We start from the raw sequence: 21,154 nt of genomic DNA, 5'->3' as shown, positions 1-21,154 counted from the left end.
TGGAGAGCCATCTGACAGAGAGGCTGATTCTGTGAAGGCTCAAGGGGGTGGCAGGTTACAGTAGATGAGTGATAGCGTTGTGAGAGCCCTGCATAGTGCAGGGGGTTGGACTAGATCAGTGGTCCCCAACCTTTTTATCACTGGGGACCGGTCAACGCTTGACAATTTTATTGAAGCCCGGGGGGGGGGTAGTCTTTTGCCAAGGGCCGTTGCTGTCGCCACCTGAGCCCCTGCTCCACTTGCTTTCCCGCCGGCGTTCCTGACTTCCCGCTGCCTGCTGTGGGGCGCTGAGTGGCAGGGCAGCCCCCAAGGCAGCAGCCAAGGAGGAAGCCGAGGAGGAGCCGTGGCCCGGTACCGACTGATCGACGGACTGGTACTGGTCCCCAGACTGGGGGTTGGGGACCACTGGACTAGATGACCCATGAATAAGGTGACAAGATTGTCCCACTTTTGGAGGGATATCTGGGGGCACCTGGCAAATTGTACTTATGTTGCAATTAAAAATATATATTACAATACTATTTTTGCGTTCTATGAGTTCTATGAAACTTTTTGTTGCTCCATATAGACCAAATTTTTAATCAAGAACCCCCCCCCCCCCCCCCGGTCAATGGTGTCCCACTTTACCAATGTTAAAATCTGGTCACCTTACCCATTAGGTCCCTTCCAACTCTATTATTCTATGATTCTATGATTCTAACAGGGCTGTGATGAACCCAAGGGCACCCAACTGGCTACATGTGGAGTAACAGGGAATCAAATCCGGATCACCAGATTAGAAGCTGCCACTGGTTAAGAGTGGCGGCCCCTAATCTGAAGAGCCAGGTTTGATTCCCGACTCCTATGCATACAGCCGTCTGGGTGACCTTTGGCTAGTCACAGTCATGTTAGAGCTGTTCTCACAGTGCAGTTCTGTCAGAGCTCTCTCAGCCCCACCTACCTCTCAAGGTGTTGTGGGGAGAAGAAGGGAAGGTGATTGTCAGCCACTCTGAGACGCCTTCAGGTGGTGAAAAGCAGGGTATAAAATCTCTTCTTCATAAAACATTTCCAGAGATCAACCCAAACATGAGACAAATCACTCCTGTCTTCCTCCTTTAACAGCCATGCAGAATGTATTACCTAGGGGCCTTCCAAATGCCACAAGATTCAGGCCAACCTGACTGGCTTTTTTTCCTTCCTTCCCTCCCTCCCTTCAGATCCATCCTTCCCTGACTTTCACCACACAGAAAGCTACAATGAATTAGCATTTTTATCAGAGTTAGTCTAACCCCCTTGAGTGTTCCTTCAGACTCTGTGACAGGAGCTAATAATTCACAGCTCTGAGACTTTCACGCTGTTGTGTTGTGTGTTTCTGCGGAGAGAGCCCCGCTGGAGATGCTCTGATAGATAGCAGACTCTGTAGACAGAGGTTCTCCCTAAGCACCCGAGAACATACAGCGTTTGTGGCTCTTGCATTATAATTCAACATGGCTGCCAGGCCTTATTAGGATTACAATAACCAGGAGGAAAGCTGTGTTCCCTGAAATCATGGGAGGCCAGTAATTCAACAGAAGCCAGGTGCTCTAACACCATACCGGACTGGTGAAGTGTGTTAATGAGGACCACAAAATGTTTGTTTTGTGAAATATATAAAGACATATGAACATCTGGTTCCACTGCTAACCTCGCTTGTAAATACCTGCTATGGGGCCCCTTGATGACATCTTAGATTAGAAAGTGATCACAAAGGGCAATTGCCCTTGGATGGCTGGATCCCTGAACTACCAATGAAGCGTGGGGGGGGGGGAATAATAATAATAAGAGTTGATTTTTATATCCTGCTTTTTGCCACCAGAAAGAGTCTCAAAGTGGTTTACCAGCACCTTCCTTATGAAGGGAGGGACTTGGGAATGTTCAGCCTGGAGAAAAGGAGGTTGAGAGGGGACATGATAGCCCTCTTTAAGTATTTGAAAGGTTGTCACTTGGAGGAGGGCAGGATGCTGTTTCTGTTGGCTGCAGAGGAAAGGACGCGCAGTAATGGGTTTAAACTACAAGTACAACGATACAGGCTAGATATCAGGAAAAAAAATTTCACAGTCAGAGTAGTTCAGCAGTGGAATAGGCTGCCTAAGGAGGTGGTGAGCTCCCCCTCACTGGCAGTCTTCAAGCAAAGGTTGGATACACACTTTTCTTGGATGCTTTAGGATGCTTAGGGCTAATCCTGCGTTGAGCAGGGGGTTGGACTAGATGGCCTGTATGGCCCCTTCCAACTCTATGATTCGATGAATGCACTGTGAAAACAGAAAAATCAAGGCTGTGACTAGCCCAAGGTCACCCAGCTGGCAAATCCCCGCTTCCACATGACACAGCTGCTGGGCAGGTGTCGGGAACCCGCTTGCTAACTGAAAAACAGGGTGCCCCTTTGAAGAAAAACGTCACGCCAGGCCTGGTGAACGATACAACAGGAACAAGCTTTATTTCAGCAACGTGGAGTCCGCTGGTATGGAGTAAGAGCTTCCACCGAACTCCAGGTGGAAGCTCCCTTTTATACAAAACCCACCTCCTTAGGCTGTATTGCCCCACCCAGTACTTGCGGAGGGAACATGCTGATACAATCATGACTCATGCACATATGCGAGGTTTTCCGGGGTTCCTGATGGCCCATTTTCCTGGAACAAAGGGCCATCTCCGGGCCCTTGTCAAAAGGTGGAGGGGGACATTGAGGTTCTTTAGCGGCCATTGCCCCCTCAACGATCGGGTGGGGCGCCCAGCTGCCGGCTTGCCTATGATCACCATGCCCTACCTCCGTGATCGCGGGCGCCTCTGATGGCGGGGTTCGGTCCCGTTCCCAAGCCACCAAGGACCGAACCACGACATTCTGCCCCCCCAAAGGTCCATTCTCCAACCCCCCGGGGCGGCCAGGATACCGCTTGTGGAAACGTTCAGTGAGTCGGGGCGCAAGGACGTCCGCTGCCCAGACCCATTCCCGGTCCCCCAAAGCGAAGTCCTTCCATTCCACGAGGTACTGCAACTTCCCCCTGTGGAGTCTAGAGTCCAGGATATCCGCCACCTCGTGGTGCTCCCCCCCCGGCAGGACCTCGGGCGCTGGCGGGGAAAACACGGGGTGCCAAACGTCACCGTCCGGAGTTTTTTTTAGAAGGCTCACGTGAAAGACGGGATGGATGTGCCGGAGGTTCTTGGGGAGCTTGAGCTTGACCGAAACTTCGTTGATCGGGGCCAAGACCTCGAAAGGCCCCAAAAACCGAGGGCCTAGCTTCTTGCTGGGCAAATTCAACCGTAGGTTCCGGGTGGAAAGGTAAACTCGATCCCCCGGTCGGATCTCCTCAGCTGGTCGTCTCTTCCGGTCGGCGTCCTCTTTCTGCGCTGCCTTGACTTTGTGGAGCTGCTCCTGCAGCGACTTCCAGCAGCTCCCGGCACGCTTCCCCCACTCGCGAAGGTCGGCCGATTCCCGGGCGGGGACCTCTCCAAGCTCCGGGAAGTGTCTCAGGTCTGTCCCGTAGACGACGGCAAAAGGCGACATCTCCGTGCTGCTGTGGTCTGCGTTGTTGTACGCGAACTCGGCCAGGGGGAGCAGGGGCACCCAGGTGTCTTGATGATAGGAACCGAAACACCGCAAGTACTGCTCCAGTACTTGATTAACCCGCTCGGTCTGCCCGTCCGTCTGGGGGTGGTAAGCGGAGCTCAGCCCTTGCTCGATGTCTAACAGGCGCAGGAAAGCTTGCCAAAACCGGGACACGAATTGTGAGCCCCGATCGGAAATCACCTTGTCCGGCAGCCCGTGCAGTCGGAACACGTGATCCAGGAACATCCGAGCCAACTGTGAAGCACTGGGGACACTGGCGCAAGGAATGAAATGGGCCTGTTTGGAAAATAGATCTACCACCACCCAGATCACCGTTTTCCCCTTGCTGGGAGGCAAGTCTGTTATAAAGTCCATGGAGATCACTGACCACGGCCGGGTCGGGACCTCGAGCGGGTGCAGCAGACCTTTCGGCTTGCCAACCCCCGGCTTGCAGGTCAGGCAGACAGGACAACCACTGACGTAAGCTTTTGTGTCCCGCCGCAGACTGGGCCACCAAAACCGCCGCCGGGCCAACTTCCAGGATTTTACGAAACCGAAGTGCCCGGCGGTCTTAGCATCGTGGCAGAGGCTGAGGGCTTCCCGTCGTAGCCCTTCCGGGACGTAGACAGCCTCCCCCCTCCGCCAGAGACCGGAGTCCAAAATCAAAGAGTCCCGGAGCTCAGCCAGCTCCTCGTCTGCCCCATAGGCTGCCACTAGGCGGTCTCGGAGCGGGGCGGTCGCCGGGTCGGGCTCCCATTCCTCCCTGGCCCGCCGCCTAGTGACGACCCCCCGTCCCAGCTGCTCCTCGCCAAACACGGACCTGGTGCAGGGAGCGTACCCCTCCCCATAATGCGGCAGACGGGAGAGGGTGTCCGCGAGGAAATTCTCTTTACCGGGGATGTGACCAAGCTTGAAATTGTACCGCGAAAAGAACTCCGCCCACCTCATCTGCTTGGCGTTCAGGGATCGCGGTTGCCGGAGCGCCTCCAGATTCTTGTGATCTGTCCAGACCTCGAACGGCTCCTCTGTTTCCTCCAGCCAATGCCGCCATTCGGTGAGGGCGAACTTAATCGCAAACGCCTCCTTCTCCCAAGTAGACCAGTTCCGCTCCGTTTCGGCGAATTTTCGTGAGAGGTAGGCCGCCGGCCTCAGCTGTCCCGCCTTGTCTCGCTGCAGGAGAACCGCCCCGGCTGCTGCGTCGCTGGCGTCGACTTGTACCACCATCGGCTGGGTTGGGTCGACGTGCAGTAGCGTGGGCTCAGACGCGAAAGCTTGCTTGAGGGCCAGGAACGCTGCCTCCGATTTCTCATTCCAGCCGAGCGCTGCGCTGGGCCGCGTGGCGCGAGGACCTCTCCCCTTGGTACCTAGCAAGTCCGTGAGGGGAGCCACTACGGAGGAGTATCTGGGGATGAAGCCTCTAAAAAAGTTAGCAAACCCCAGGAAGCTTTGTAGCTGTTTCCGGGTGCGGGGCCTTTCCCAGGCCAGCACCGCCTGCACCTTCTCGGGGTCCATAGCTATGCCCTGGGCTGAGATGCGGTAGCCCAAATAGTCCAGGGAGGGACGGTGGAATTCGCACTTAGCCAGCTTCACGTATAGGTGGTTTGCCAGCAGGCGCTTTAACACCTCCCTCACCAGGGTCACGTGCTCTTGGGGATCTTGGCTGTAGATCAGGACGTCGTCCAAATAAACCACCACCCCCTGAAACAGAAGGTCCTGCAACACCTCATTAATTAGACTCATGAAAACCCCAGGTGCCCCGCTTAAGCCGAACGGCATCACTTTAAATTCGAATTGTCCCAATTGACAGTTAAACGCTGTTTTCCACTCATCCCCCTCCCGGATGCGTACCCGGTAGTACGCCTCCCTTAGGTCCAGTTTAGTGAACAGAGTCCCTTTGCCCAGCCGGGCCAGCAAATCCGGGATCAGCGGGAGGGGGTAAGCGTTCCCCGCTGCGATGGCGTTGAGGCCCCGGTAGTCCTGGCACAGCCGTCGGGACCCATCCTTTTTCCGGACGAACAAGACTGGAGCTCCCATGGGACTGGAAGCGGGCCGGATGAAACCTCGGGCCAGATTTTTATCCAAAAACTCCCGGAGGTCCTTGAGCTCACCCTCACTCATCTTGTAGATGCGCCCTTTGGGTAGTACCGCCCCCTCTGGGATGTTGATAGCGCAGTCCGTGCGGCGGTGTGGGGGTAGCTCGTCCGCTTCCCGCTCGCTGAAAACGGCTGCGAGGTCTCGGTACTCTGGCGGGACCTCGGGCTCTGGTTTCTCCTGCTGCGCCGCCGCCGCTCCCCTGGGACGCGCCGCCGTCCTCTTGTGGCTGGAATTCTCGTGGGGGACCCGATGCCGTGCACCCACCGTCAAGTCGAACTTCAGGGTCCCCGCCCGCCAGTCCACCACGGGGTTGTGTTCCTTCAGCCAATCCAGGCCCAACACCGCCCGATATCCCGCTACGGGGACCTGGATCAGCCACCGCAGCTCTTGGTGGTCCCCTATGTGGATGGCGATAGGACCCACCTCCTCCCCGAAAGGTCCCCCCTGAATCGGGCTGCCGTCCATCTGGACGAAAACCAGGGGAACCTTCCGAATGCGCTTCGGTAGCCCCAAAGCCCGGGCTATCTGGGGGTGGACCATGCTGTGGTCGCATCCAGAGTCCAAAAGAGCCTCCCCCACCCAACTTAGTCCGTTCTCCGGGTTCCGGAGCTCTAAAATTACCACGTTCGGAGGTCGCGCCTCATGCTGCAGGGGTTTTCCCTCGCACCGCGGGACCTGCTGCCCGGCGCCGTCTACAGCAGGTCCTGGCCGTTTCCCGTCGCCTGGGCGCTTCCCGGTTCGTTGCGGAGGTCCTCCGCCCGGCGTGCCTGCTGGGGGCGTGTCGCACCTCCCCCCTGGGAGAGCCCGCGGTCCTCCCCCCCTTGCCGTTGGCACGCTGCTGCGAAATGTCCTGACCCCCCGCATTTCAGGCACAGACCTTCCCGGCGTCTCCTTTCCCGCTCGGGGTTCGGGGGTCGTTTGGGGCGAGAGTTGTCGGGGCCCGGTCTCGGCGCCTCGGCTGACCCGCCTTTGGCCTCCCGGGGGGGTGCGGCGGCCCAACCCAGGCTGGCTTCCAGCTTGGCGACCACGAAACACCACCCCTCCAGTGTAGACAGATCTTCTTCCGTCCCCTTGATCACGGCCCATTCCCTGAGCTTCGGGTTAAGGCCCTCCCGGAAGTACTCGATTTGGGTCTCCTCGTTCCAGGAGAACACCTTGCCTGCTTCCCTCCGGAAAATGTCTATATAGTCCATAACCCCCCTAGTACCCTGTCGAAGTCCCTTGATCCGACTCTTTGCCTTGTCCTCAGCCTGGGGGTCCTGGAATCGTCGGCGGAGCGCGACCACGAAGTCCTGCAGGTCCCGAGTTGCCGGGTCGCCGCGCTCGGCCAACCCTAGGTACCACTGACCCGCCTTGCCCTGGAGACACGATGCCACCCCCCAGACCAAGTCCTCGGAGTCCTCATACCGGTCTCCATACCTCCGGGCATGCGTCAGCGCGTGGAGGAGGAACTGCGGGAGGTCGTCCGGCGTCCCGTCGAAACGCGCCTTAAGCTCTGGGGGGGAACGTTTTGGAGAGTAGTCCGACCCCCTCCGGATCCGGGATTCTCGGCGTCCGCCGTCTCGTCCTGCTCCGCTCCACCGGCTACCAACTTGCCCAACGACGCCATGCCGCTCCCTGCCTTGCACGTCGCTCCTGCGTTGGTCCGGCTCTCGCCGCCCCGTCGGCTCACCCGCTCCCCCGAGATCCTCTGCTATCTCGCCTCTCCGCTGGCCGTCTCGCCTACTCGGGACTGAAAACTGCTCCGGGTCGGGGTCCGGGGCCCGCTCACCAGTACCGGGCTCGTCCTCGTCGCTGGAGACGTCCTCACTCGACGCGATCCCCTCCGCCGTTGTATTACCAGTCCCCCCGGGCCCGGCCCGAGCTTGCTCACGGGCTTCAGCTGCCTGCAAGCGCCTGGCCAAGTCCGCCATGGCCCGCCGCAGGTCCTCTAGGGATTCCTCAGGTCCTACCGGGCGAAGCGCCTGCCTCAGCTGGGTGTCCCAGGTTGGGGCCAACCCCCCAGACCTCGGCGCGCTCCCCGCCGTGCTTGGGAAACCCATGGCCCGGCGCCTTCCCTTGGCCGCCGCTGCCGAGGGTCTCGGGGTCCCGGACAGCTGCTCCTGGCCCCCCGATTTTCGGAGGAAATCTCCCGGGGACATTAAACTCATGTTCCCGGGGTTCGTGGGGGTCGAGACCGCCCCGTTGCTTGAAAACGCCATCTCTGGATCCGTCCCGATAAGCGCTCGGATGCGATGCCGACCCTGGAGTTCGGTGGGAAGCTCTTACGATGTCGGGAACCCGCTTGCTAACTGAAAAACAGGGTGCCCCTTTGAAGAAAAACGTCACGCCAGGCCTGGTGAACGATACAACAGGAACAAGCTTTATTTCAGCAACGTGGAGTCCGCTGGTATGGAGTAAGAGCTTCCACCGAACTCCAGGTGGAAGCTCCCTTTTATACAAAACCCACCTCCTTAGGCTGTATTGCCCCACCCAGTACTTGCGGAGGGAACATGCTGATACAATCATGACTCATGCACATATGCGAGGTTTTCCGGGGTTCCTGATGGCCCATTTTCCTGGAACAAAGGGCCATCTCCGGGCCCTTGTCAAAAGGTGGAGGGGGACATTGAGGTTCTTTAGCGGCCATTGCCCCCTCAACGATCGGGTGGGGCGCCCAGCTGCCGGCTTGCCTATGATCACCATGCCCTACCTCCGTGATCGCGGGCGCCTCTGATGGCGGGGTTCGGTCCCGTTCCCAAGCCACCAAGGACCAAACCACGACAGCAGGCTCCTCCCAGGCCTGCTGCAGATCAGGGCCTCAGTTGCCCCTGGCTAAAGGAATGCAGGAGAATCCGTGTTCCCTTAGCCGCTGCGGGGGCCAACAGGGCCTGTCCTGCAACAGGCCTGTCTGGACAGGGAAGAGCCAGGCCTTCAATCCCTGGCTCCTCCCTGCCCTATGGTGACATAGAATGTCCTGCCCCTCACTGTGGGGCAGACCAGGACATTCAGTTTTATTTTCCAGGAAGGTGGGATTGTTTGGAATGCAATCCCACCCTCCTGCAAAATAACATCCCCCCCTGCAGCCCACCCTCACACGGCGGAACTAATCCATCACTGCTTTGTTTCCTGGGGGTACAAATTCAGTGGGACACAGACTGCTGCAGAGAATGCAGCTTCGCAGCATCAGCGGCGCCATGTGGAATCGGACCCATTTTTGTTACTCCACGTGGGCAAAATATTCCATGTGGAGAAACAAAACCGGGGGAAATAATTCTCACCCACATTATCTCAGTGCAGGAGGAAGTTGTCCTCTCCTCCACACACAGCAGAGTTACAAACCCCAATGGGCCCCCTTTCATTTTAAACCGTTATTCCATAGCTCTGTGGCTATGGGAAATGTGTGCGGGGTCCAGGGAATTAACCCTGTTAATATACCCGAGCCTCTGACTTCATTGGACTTAGAAGGGTGTAATTCTGCTCTGCATTGCCCTGTTAGTTGCTTATGCAATTGGAGGAGTTTTCTGGGCATCTCTTGGACTGATCTTTCACTGCTTCCTTGAGTGGCCCGCTTGCACAGTCAGTTCTTTCTGGAAAATTAATTTCAGCACCAGCTTTTTGTCCATTATGACGGAAACACCAGAGATGGTAGAAGGATCATAGCAAGGTTGGGTGCATTAGACTTGCTAGATGCGTTTCTGGTGTCACGTGCTACTTCTGAAAATTTCCTCTTTTATCTTTCTATTTTTTTATTTTTTAACAAAGCAAGGTTCTAATTCCTCTGGCCATGGAGAAAAGATTTAAATATCTGGACTATGTCTGACATCAGCCAGCTGACAACAGCTATTAGAAATCAATATGAAAATGATGCTATGTGGTCCATGTTGTACTCTGCCAGAGCCCTTCAAATCTATGTGGGAACCTTGTTACACCACAGCAACTATGCTCCACAGGTAATGTGCAAGTTGAGCCACAGTCATTGTGGCTGTACATTTTGCTCGATTTTACACTGCATCATGGGAGTGGGGCTACTAGGCAACAGAAATCAGCAGAGAAGTCAGGGTCATTGTAAGTACTGTAGGAAGTGCTCCCCCTGAGGGCTTGAATGCTAGAGAGCAGGCATGTGAGATTCCATTAAGCCCCAAAGTACCTGAATCAGCCTTAATTTGGGCACAAATAGGCCGGATCCAGTCTGAAGTACCATTCCCCAATAAATTCAATGGACAAATCAACCTTGTTCTAATTGCCAAATTGTGATTCAGCTGAAGTCAGCCATTTCAGCAAGTGACCATTTAAACTTTAAAGGGAAAAAGAAAGGGGAGAAGGTTCCTCTTTTTGTTTGTGCCAGGCTCTGGGGTGGGGGGTGTTGGGATAAGAGCACCAAATTTGCAGCATAGCTGCAGGGGCCCCTTCTCAGAAGACAAGATTGGATTCCACCTGATCGCCATTATTTCCTATGATGAGAAAAAAACAGATTCTGTGGTCCATTATCTCCATAAGCTGTTTTTTCTCATTTTAGGAAATCATAGGAGATAATGGAGATCAGATGGGGGCACTCTAGAATGGTACCCAATCATTTTGCAACTTTGGGGGTTCTTATGAAGAGGGTCTCCTGAAGCTACACTTCAAGTTTTGTGCCTCTACCTCAAACTCCCACCCACACCCCAAGTCCAGGAAAGACAAAAAGTGGGAAATCCCTATAGACTTGAATGTTGCCTTTTGTTTCAATGGCACCAGATCAATTTGGCCATTTATGAATAGAGTCAGCCAAATCAAAACTACACTCAAAATAGTCTTAATCTTCTTCGACCTGCACATGCCTATGGCTTTACATCAGCAGCCATGTGTGTTAAGTATTATTAATGCACTTCCAACTTATGGTGAAACTATAAATTTTTAAGAGCCTCTTGTAGCGCAGACTGGTAAGGCAGCAACATGCAGTTTGAAAGCTCTGCCCATGAGGCTGGGAGTTCAATCCCAGCAGCCGGCTCGGGGTTGATTCAGCCTTCCATCCTTCCGAGGTTGGTAAAATGAGTACCCAGCTTGCTGCTGGGGGGTAAACGGTAATGACTGGGGAAGGCACTGGCAAACCACCCCGTATTGAGTCTGCCATGAAAACGCTGGAGGGCGTCACCCCAAGGGTCAGACATGACCCGGTGCTTGCACAGGGGATACCTTTACCTTTATAAATTATTGTCCACCCAAAACGTCCTGTCGATAACAGTCTTGATCGAGTCTTGCAAACCTTGCTCTGTCCATGGCTTCTTTGACTGACTCAATTGATCTCATGGGCCAACTCCACATGGACAGAAATGGCTGAGAGGGCAGTCATATGGAAGTGGGGCTAATCCCCTCTTCCACATGAGGCAACTTCTGGGCAAGCCCCATCCCAGGCCTGCCGCAGATTGGACCCTCAGTTGGCATGGGTTAAGGGGACATGGGAGAAACCATGTTCTCCTAGCCTGCTGAGGAGAGCCAACATGGCAGGCCCATGTGCACAGGGAAGAGCTTCTCCCAAGCTCCTCCCAATCCTGTGGTGGTCCAGATGGGTTAAAAATGCCCTGGTTGGCTTTGCAGCATTTTGCTGCACTGCAGGGAGGACCTAGGGCAATTTTTTATTTTGCAGGAAGATGGGATTGCATTCCATGCAGTCCCACCTTCATGCAGAATTAAAAAAACAAAACAAAACAAAACACACCACCCATCTGTGCTGTGGAACCTAGCCACTGACACTGTGTTCCCAGGGGGATAAATTTTGACACCAGAGCCAATCTGGCACTGAAATGTGTTCCCCTTGGAGACACAAAATCTATGGAACATGCAGTTGTGCACCGCTGGCAGGCCAGCATGGCTGCTGTTGTGCAAACTCAGCCCTGCTGAGTCTTCCACTTGTCCTGCTGCCTTCAGCTTTCCCTTGCTTTATTGTCTTTTCCAGTGACTATTTCTCAGAATGCAGGAGCCACAGATCACATTTAAATTGGGCTGTGATTATTCTTGCAGCTGTCTTTTGCTCCATTTTACGCTGCAATCATGAGGACAGCTAAGCGAACGTTCATGCAAGTTTCTTGGGGAATAAATGTTCCCAATTTTAAATAGGCCCTGGCCTGAAAAGGTTCCTAGTGGATTTGAAGGGATCACAGGAGGTACTTTTGTGTGAAAGCGTAAAGGTATTTCAAGAACAAAGACGCGGGTAGAATGCAGCACACTGGCGGCTGTGGTACCAAAAAAGCAGCAAAGCAAATGCCTTGCGGGTTTCCTGCATGAAGGTTGACTGCATTTCCTGAAAGCAATGTGGATTCCATTCAGTCTGCTTGCACCTTAGGAACATGGCTCTTCTGTCACTGAACTGTACTTTCTACCTGAGATTTTGTTTTCAATCATTTTGGGTGGGCAACTTTATAAGGTATTGCTTTCAGTTCTGCAACCATTCCGAGAGGTGTTCTGGGTTACTTTGCTCCTGAGGAAAGTGGGCTGCAGCGTTCCTAGGGTAGTCAAACTGCGGCCCTCCAGATGTCCATGGACTACAATTCCCAGGAGCCCCTGCCAGCGAATGCTGGCAGGGGCTCCTGGGAATTGTAGTCCATGGACATCTGGAGGGCCGCAGTTTGACTACCCCTGCTTGTGAAAGTCTCTCTAGTAGCAAAATTACAAGGTGGATGAAGAATATCTAAATTGGCAGCAGAAGAAAACCGCCCATGTTGAGATCCGCTGTGACTCCCATAATCCTACAAATGTCCATCCTCAAACAAATCTTATTTCCTATAATCTTTTTTCTGATAGTCAACAGCAGCTTCTGTCCTCAGCAGACTTCCTGGTGTTTCTGCAGCATCAGTCGGCCGCCTGGTGGCCAGCCTGCCCAGAAAGCTTCATTTTCTGGTCAAAATGGAAGCACCGCAAACACAAGGGCCCTTTCTGCAGGCACTGCTTAAGTTCAGTGACTACTGAATTACAACAGTATCCCTTTTTTCACATCTTCTTCACATCCTGTTCCTTCACTCTGCACGTATTTTCTTTCTTGGATTTGTGTCCTCCACGTCAGTGGTCCCCAACCTTTTTATCACCGGGGACCGGTCGACGCTTGACAATTTTACTGAGGCCAGGGGGGGGGGGGGAATCTTTTGCCGAGGGACGTTGCTGCAGCCACCTAAGCCCCTGCTCCACTTGCTTTCCCGCCGGCACCTCTGACTTTCTGCCGCCCGCTGGGGGGTGCTGCCAGCAGCACCTGTGCAGTGCCCCGCCGAGGGGGAGCCCCAGCCATGATGGCCACTGGAGAGCACCAAAGGTGAGCAGAGTGGCAGGGCAGCCCCCAAGGCAGCAGCTGGGGAGGAGGAGCTGTGGCCCGGTACCGACTGATCCATGGACCGGGACCGGTTGGGGACCACTGCTCCACATGGCAGAACATAACTCTGCATCCTAGCGAGAAAAAACCCGATTGCTGGATTTCTCTCTCTGTGTGGGGGCGCATGTGTGTATGCCACTGGTTGGTCTCTGCTCACTGGTCAGTTTCAGGCAGGGGTTACGTTTTGAAATTGTAAGGAGAGATTCTAAAAGCTACTTTTAGTTCTGGGTGGCTATCTTGTGTTTCCCGCCTTCATCTTGTCTAAGCTTCTGTACTGAATAACTGGTTATATTTGTGAAAACTGGGGTTCAGTGTTAGTATCAGAACTAAAGGCCTATAGCTGCTCCCCCCCCCCCGACATGGGCATTACGTGGGGGGGGGGTTGTTGAGAAATACTCCCCAGGGCTGCTCTCTGCCCTTTCCCCTCCCATCTCATTAACCTCTTTGAAAAAAATTAGTGGAACCCAGTACAATTGGATTCCTGTTCTTTCTTTTTTTTTAACCGATCTAACATGCATTTCTTTCTTATTTAAATGCTCCCATCAGAGATATTGGCTTGTGTGCTTCAAACTGCAATGTAAATTGGATACCTCCGTTAGTAAGATGCCAGCCTAAAAATCACCACATTGTGGGTTCCCCCTCCCAGAATTTTTTAAATTTTTTTGCTTTTGTAAAGCTCATGTTTCCTCCTCAAGCCTGTCTGCTAAAGTCACTTCCGGGGTGTGGGGCACCATGGCAGAGAGGTGTGGTCAGATGACATCACTTCCTGTGCTCCTCTAAGCCTGAAAGATTATTTCATGGGCTCCTTCATGGCCAAAAGGATGAAAAATGCTGCCATAGGGAATGTGTCCATGGGCTGTACTATTAGTACGCATTATCTGTTGCTGTATGTTTTTATCATGCTCTCATGGGATTTTATTTCTCCTTATGCAATAGTTTCTCCTTATGCATAGTTTAACGAGGGAATCCTATGCCCTATTTCAGATTTCCTAATTCTGTTTCATTTCTTATTAGATGTCTCCTCAATCTATTGATTGCAGTGACTGACATTATATAATTCACTTGCATTCTCAATGAGAAAGGCAGAATAAAAATAACATCAATAAACATAACATTAGGGATCATAGGCATTCTGATACACATTCCCATGTGTGTTTGCGCACAGCTAGATGGAAACCATGTGCACAGATAGGCACTGGATTCATCCCTCAGTCCACTGTATATATTGTGCCCATGTAACTCTTCTATGTGTGTGCAAAATGCCATCAAGTTGCAGATGACTTATTTATGGCAACCCCATTGGGTTTTCAAGGCAATAGACTAACATAGTGTCACGTTCCAGTCAAATTCCCCAATAAGCAGACTCTTGGCTGAGGAAATCTCTTTATTAAGGGGTTAATGAAGCAGGTACATGAAAACTTTTGCTGAAACTAAAGTTAGCAGAAGACCCCGTGGCTTTAAGGCTACTCCCAAATTCCCTCCCTAGGCACCCCTTGGCACCCAAACCCAGGTGTGATCATTCATTTTTCCATGGAACAAGCCCACTAAAGCAAAAGGGAGAGGAGCTCTGTCTGCTACCAAAGATCAGGAGATAGCAGAAAGGCACTAATGAGACTTTGGGAAATTTACCACCAGCCTCCTCAGGGTTACAAAGTTCAAATAACATAGTTCACATTTCCCATAGTTCTTCAGTCAAACACTGCTAGCAAGACACCAATTACAAAGTAGAATAAATACAACATGGACAGGATAAATGAAACATGGATGACCTGAGCAACACGGATACAATACAATTAATGGAATCAACATGGTTAGAGCACGTGACAGCAGGTTATTGACACACAGTTTGCCATTGCTGGTCTCTGCAGAGCAGCCCTGGAATGTCTATGGTGGCTTCCTATCTAGATGCCGAGGCTGAATCTGCTTAGCTTCTGAGGTCTGACAACATCAGGCTGGCTTGGGCCAAGTCAGAGCAGCCCTTCCCTAGAGAGGGTGAATCAGCTGTTCTGGAAGGATAGTGGAGGTAGCCCTGCCCACTGCCCCCAAACAACTGATTGGGATGGTTTTTGAGGTCCTCCAAAAGCTAATCAAACACACGCATATCAGAAAACATCAGCCAGGAGCCATGAAATTCCACAGTGACATCTAGCGCATGAACATGACAGAGCACTAATACCCTCTTGTTAATGCAGAGGTTATTGTCATTTGCATCTTTAAAACCTATGAGGATTTTTTTATTTTTTATTTTGCTGCTACATCTGTTGTGGATGGCAGAACAATGGACTGGCCCTTAGAGGTGTAATTTCCCCACTGTAATTGGTTTGCTATCTCTATCTATTGCTGCACAAGAGTTGTTCCGCAAAAGGAGAATATCTCTCTTTCTAGAAAATAAGAGGTCCTGCTGTAAGACTGTCTCGTCTAAACCCCAATACAGATGACCTTAAAAGACAATTACAGGGCACTTGTCTGGGAATAGCATTGGCCTTTGAAGGCTTGAGAGTTTATGTTCTTCTACGAGACCTCTCTCTTCGCCTACAGTGCGGTTTACTTGGAGAGAGTCCCCAAATCGGATGACAGTTAAAATGCCCAGTGTGTTGCAACGGCAAGTATACTTTGCCAGCCAAGGACGGTGGGATAAAAATGTTTCAATAGGTAAAAGGCACGAATAGTTATCATTATGTCTTTGGGCAAGTCACTCAAATTCAGGCTCATTTCTGTATCGGTAAAACAGGAGCAAACCTGCACAATGATTGACATTAAGTATACTAGCTATAGGTATTTTGAAATCATGGAGGAGGCCATACAGGCAATCTAGCTCAACCCCCTGAATGCACGATCAGCCTCAAACATCCAGAATTAGTATCTGTCCAGCCGCAGCTTGAAGACTGCCAGTGAGGGAGAGCTCACCCCGTCCTTAGGCAGCCCATTCCACTGCTGAACTAGACTCATAAAATCCTAGAATGGGAAGGGGCAATGCAGGCCATCCAGTCCCACCCTCTGCTCAGTGCAGGATCAGCCTCAAGCATCCAGGATAAGTTTCTGTCCAGCCACTGCTTGAAGACTGCCCGTGAGGGGGAGCTCCCCACCTCCTTAGGCAGAACCTTCCAATGCTGAAATAGACTCATAGAATCCTAGAGTGGGAAGGGGCCATGCAGGCCATCTAGTCCCACCCCCTGCTCAGTGCAGGATCAGCCTCAAGCATCCAGGATATCTGTCAAGCTGCTGCTTGAAGTCTGCCAGTGACAGAAAGCTCACCACCTCCTTAGGGAGCTCATTCCACTGCTGAACTACACTGACTCTGAATTTCTTCCCCCTGATGTCTAACCAGTACTGTTCTACATATAGTTTAAACCAGGGGTAGTCAAACTGGCCCTCCAGATGTCCATGGACTACAATTCTCATGAGCCCCTGGGAATTGTAGTGCATGGACATCTGGAGGGCCATAGTTTGACTACCCGTGGTTTAAACTGTGGGTCCTCTCCTCTGTTGTCAACAGCAACGATTCCCTGGCCTCCTCTAAATAACAACCTTTCAGATACTTAAAGAGAGCAAAATCCTGTCCCCTCTCAGCCTTCTCTTCTGCAGGCTGAACATTTCCAAGACTCTCGGCCTTTCTTCATAGGGTTTGGTCCCCTGGTCCCAGATCGTCCTCGTCGCTCTCCTCTGCACCCTCTCAACATATAGACTTAGCTGTCATTTACCCCTTCCCACACTACAACATACCACTGAGAGGTCGGGAAACATTCATTAGCCTGAGATTTCTGCATGGGCACTGTAAATCACATCCGTTTTCCCCCAGGGTCATGGATGTCAAGTCTTCAATGACATCGGTAGAGTACTGTGAACCCCCCAAAACTGTGCGAAAACATCCAGGAGCAAAAAGCCAGACTTGAAAATAACAGACTTAAGTGAACACTAAAAGACATTTTTTAAAAAAATTCAATTTTACAATCACTGTCTGGTCAATTAATCTGCTCACGACTTATTAGATGCCGAGCAGCAATTAGCCAGATAATCCCATTGAAAACTGGCTCCAAAAACCACTGGATGTGAGATGAACTGATGTCTATTCAAATATCCACAACGCTCTCCAGTCCGGTAGTATGATCTGGCCTGCCTCTTTGTCAGGATTTTGGGCAACTGTCTCAAGGATGGAAGGGCCGGACCACTTAAATGAGACCAGTATGCCCCCTTAGCACTTTTACTAAATGTCCTATGGATGGCCTTTGTCAAAGGGCCTTTGAGGTCCCCGTTTTTGTGTTGCAGGCTGAATAGAGGGCTGGAGAGCCAGGATGGTGCAGTAAAAACTGGTGGACTCTAATGTGGAGAACGAGGTTTGATCCCCTGCTCCTGCCCATGAAGCCAGCTGGGTGACTTTAGGCCAGTCACTGTTCTCTCAGAGCTCTCTCAGCTCCACCTACTACACAGACTTGATATCTGTCAGACATCTTGTGTACTGAGACCCTTAGAAATTTTGGATCAGATCCAGGCTACATTTCCAGTGGCAGAATGGAACTTTCCTGCCTCTCCCCTCCCACTGCAGCCTTCTGATCTCCATGAAAACTTCTGGTGGGGGGGGGGCAAGGGGGGATGGTTGGGAATGACACAAAGGGGAAATCGGTGGTAACTGACAATTTAATCTGGATCCAACTCATGGTGCATGCCCAATTCCATAATTAATGGTACTTGCTTATATGAAGTTTCCTTTGCACTTTCATGGAAATTCATGGTTCATGGATATAAGTAGGCGTAAAAAAGTAGGCATACTCTCAGGAAACCCAGGGAAACATCAACCAGGAAGCCAACTGAGCACCGAAGGGAGGAAAATCAATGCGGAAAGACAAAGAAAACCCAGGGCTACGCATAGCAAAAGCAAGAGAAACACCCATGCATAATAGGCCGTAATCTCATCTCCGTAGCCTTGGTAGACAGTGGTCATGTCCATCTGAGCCTGTTCACCCAGGCAGTCTGGCTTCTTGTTTTCTCTGCATGATCAATTGTCCAGTACTTGTGATGTATCTCTAATTTTCTGCACTGTATAACCAATTAAAAATTTGTGTCTCTTTGCATGATCATTCCTGTGTGCAAAATCCTGCAATGAACTCCCCATCCCCTCTGGCTCAGTCACTCTGAGCTAACCAGGGAAGGGCAGGGTACAAATAAAAATTTATTATTGCATTTATATTGCATCCCAGAATTGCTGGTGTTAGCTTTGCAGCACTGCTGTTCTCTGGCTGCAGTCTTGCAAGTGGCAGAGGCAGCCACCCCGAATTTTCAGCATGATTCCTAAAGGAGTCATGCAGAGAAAATAAGCAGGTGGTTTTCCATGTGTGGATCAGAGTTCTTGTTCACAAAGAACAAATAAACTGCTTTTGTCTGGCTGGGCCCAAAACACCACCAACCCATGCGAAAGTAAGCTGGAAGGAAGAGACGGAAACAGGTGACCAGGAATGTAGGTTAAATACATTTTGCTGTATTTCAAAGCCTGACCTAATCATGATAAACTGATTTAGTCTCTTGCTTTGTTCTCTAAGAACCGCTGAATCAATAGCCGGAGCCAAGCTGAGACGCCAATTAAAATTTCCCCTCTCTTGGCTCTCCTTTGTTACCATTTTACATACATTACAAGACTCTCCCCCCAAAAAAGAACTGTCACCATCTTCTCCTAATGATGAATGACAGCAGGGATTTGTCATTCCAGTTCTGCAGAACTGTCTTTTCAGTGAATGATTTCAGCAGAAGTGCTGAATCAGGAGCTAGAAGCTCTAGGGACTGTTACTCAAACACCAAATAACCATACTGTATGTATGTATGTAATCTATAATGTCCTACATGTTTCATACTTATTACTTCATATTTCAAGGCAAAAGAAATTTTCCCCTGTGGGAAACATGACACATTGCTCCGGCATGTAACAGCATAAAGCAAATTGAGCTGTAAATTGGAATTAAGGATCTCTCTTCTTCCATACTAAATCGTGGAATATTTTCTACAAAAATATCAACAACAACAACTCCCCTCGCTCTTTTAGGGAAATCTTTAGAACTTGGAGCAGCACATAATTTCATTCATTTACATGGCTAAGAATTGAACCCAATTTATGGGCCAGTATCCTTCCTTCCTTCCTTCCTTCCTTCCTTCCTTCCTTCCTTCCTTCCTTCCTTCCTTCCTTCCTTCCTTCCTTCCTTCTCTTTATTGACATTCCATAACTTTACAGCATATAGAGCCATTATGCTGCAGAAGCCTGAAAGCCCAGCCTAGCCTGATATCATCAGAGCTTGGAAGCCAAGCAAGGTTAGTACTGGGATGGGAGGCCACCAAAGAAACCCGGGCTTCTGTGGCGAAGAAGGCATCATCTCCTGCCTTGAAAACCCCATGGTCCAGGACTGTCCATGAATTGGTTGAGACTGGATGGCTCAAGCAGAGTCACCCGAAACTCAATCCATCCAAGATGGAGGTCCTATGGCTGGGACCCAACTCAACACCATGCCCCTTGCCAGGAATTTGGTGGTGATCCTTGATGCCTCAAGACTGCTATACCAGGCAAGGCCACTAGTGCCCTACCTGTCCTCACAGCACCTGCCCATGATGATCCACGTAAAAATTATTTACCACCCAATCAGAAAATCTTTCTGTGTTTGTCAAGAAACCCCAGGGTTTCACAAAACCCTGGTTGAGAAAGCCTGCTCTAATAAGTCTCTAATCGCTCTAATAATTCCTTATAAGAATATAGTCCTCCAGTATTTTCTTACACAAGGAAGAGTAGGTACACCGAAGAAAATATGACTACTCCTGAACAAGTTCCATTGAGGCTTACAGCTATAGAGTCTTATTTTTGCTTCAGTAAATACAAAAACCTCCTTCAGAACCACCACAAAGTCTACTGACAATAATAAATTCAGAAAAAAGCAATTACTCATGCTGTCACTAAATAATTATTATACTCCAAAGTCCTTCCCTCTTTCATACATCATATCCAATGCTAACTGAATTTATTTTACTTTAGTGATAGCATACTACTTACATATAGATCTTTGATGAACTTTAGAACATATATGAATGTTGACATCTGTAATTTCTCTATAGTATGTCATGTTATCCCCCCACTTCCATCAATTAAGGGGATGATCGGCTAAAAAATAAGAAGCTGCCAGTTCCGGTCCCAGGATAGGGTCTGAAAGAACTTGATAGAGAGACTCTGGGCACTTTAGGTCTGGCTGGTGTGCTGGATCTGGCCAGCTTTTTGCCCCAGCATCTTCCTATTACAGGTTACATCCCATATGACTTTTGACCAGGCATGTCCCATGATCCACAGCACAACCTCCATAGCAGTAGTAAAAGAAGAGTTCGTTTTTATGGTCAGCTTTTCACTACCCAAAGGAGTCTCAAAGAGGCTTACTTTCACCTTCCCTTTCCTCTCCCCACCACAGACACCCTGTGAGGTAGGTAGGGCTAAGAGATCTCAGAGAACTGTAACTAGCCCAAGGTCACTCAGCTTGCTGTATGTGGGGGAGTAGGGAATCAAACTCAGTTCTCCGGATTAGAGGCTTCCGCTTTTAACTACTATGCCAAGCTGGCTCTCAATGGGGGCTCCTTCTTCCCTTCTTCACCATGGAAAAACTAGCTGGATCTATGTGCCTGGATTACAGACCTCATGAAAATCCATCTTGACTTAGAATCATAGAGTTTGAAGGGATCTCCAGGGTCATCCAATCCACCCCCCTGCACAATGCAGGAACTTACAACTACCTATCTACCCATGGTGACCCTTTTTTCCATGGTGGAAGAAAGGAACGTTGCTAATGCAATGAGTGAAGTAATTATTTGGGATGTAGAGTTATGTTAAAGAAGAAGAAAAAGAGTTGGTTTTTATACCCCACTTTTCACCGTCCAATGGAATCTCAAAGCTGTTTACATTTGCTTTCCCTTTCTTTCCCCACAACAGACACCTGTGAGGTAAATGAGGCTGAGACAGCCTTGTCAGGACTGCTTGGTGAAAACAGCACTATCAGGGCTGTGACAAGCCCAAGGTGACCCAGCTGGCTGCATGTGGAGGAGTGGGGAATCAAACTCTTAACCTCTACAACACATTAGCAAACTGTGTGGGCTGGCAACACAATTTGCGTGGGCTGGCATATGCCAAGGAGATCATCTCGCTGGACTCATCACTGATTTGTTGG

This window comes from Paroedura picta, chromosome 2 (assembly GCF_049243985.1).
Source record: "Paroedura picta isolate Pp20150507F chromosome 2, Ppicta_v3.0, whole genome shotgun sequence".
In the NCBI taxonomy this organism is placed as follows: Eukaryota; Metazoa; Chordata; class Lepidosauria; order Squamata; family Gekkonidae; genus Paroedura; species Paroedura picta.
Note: the sequence above shows the minus strand (reverse complement) of the source record.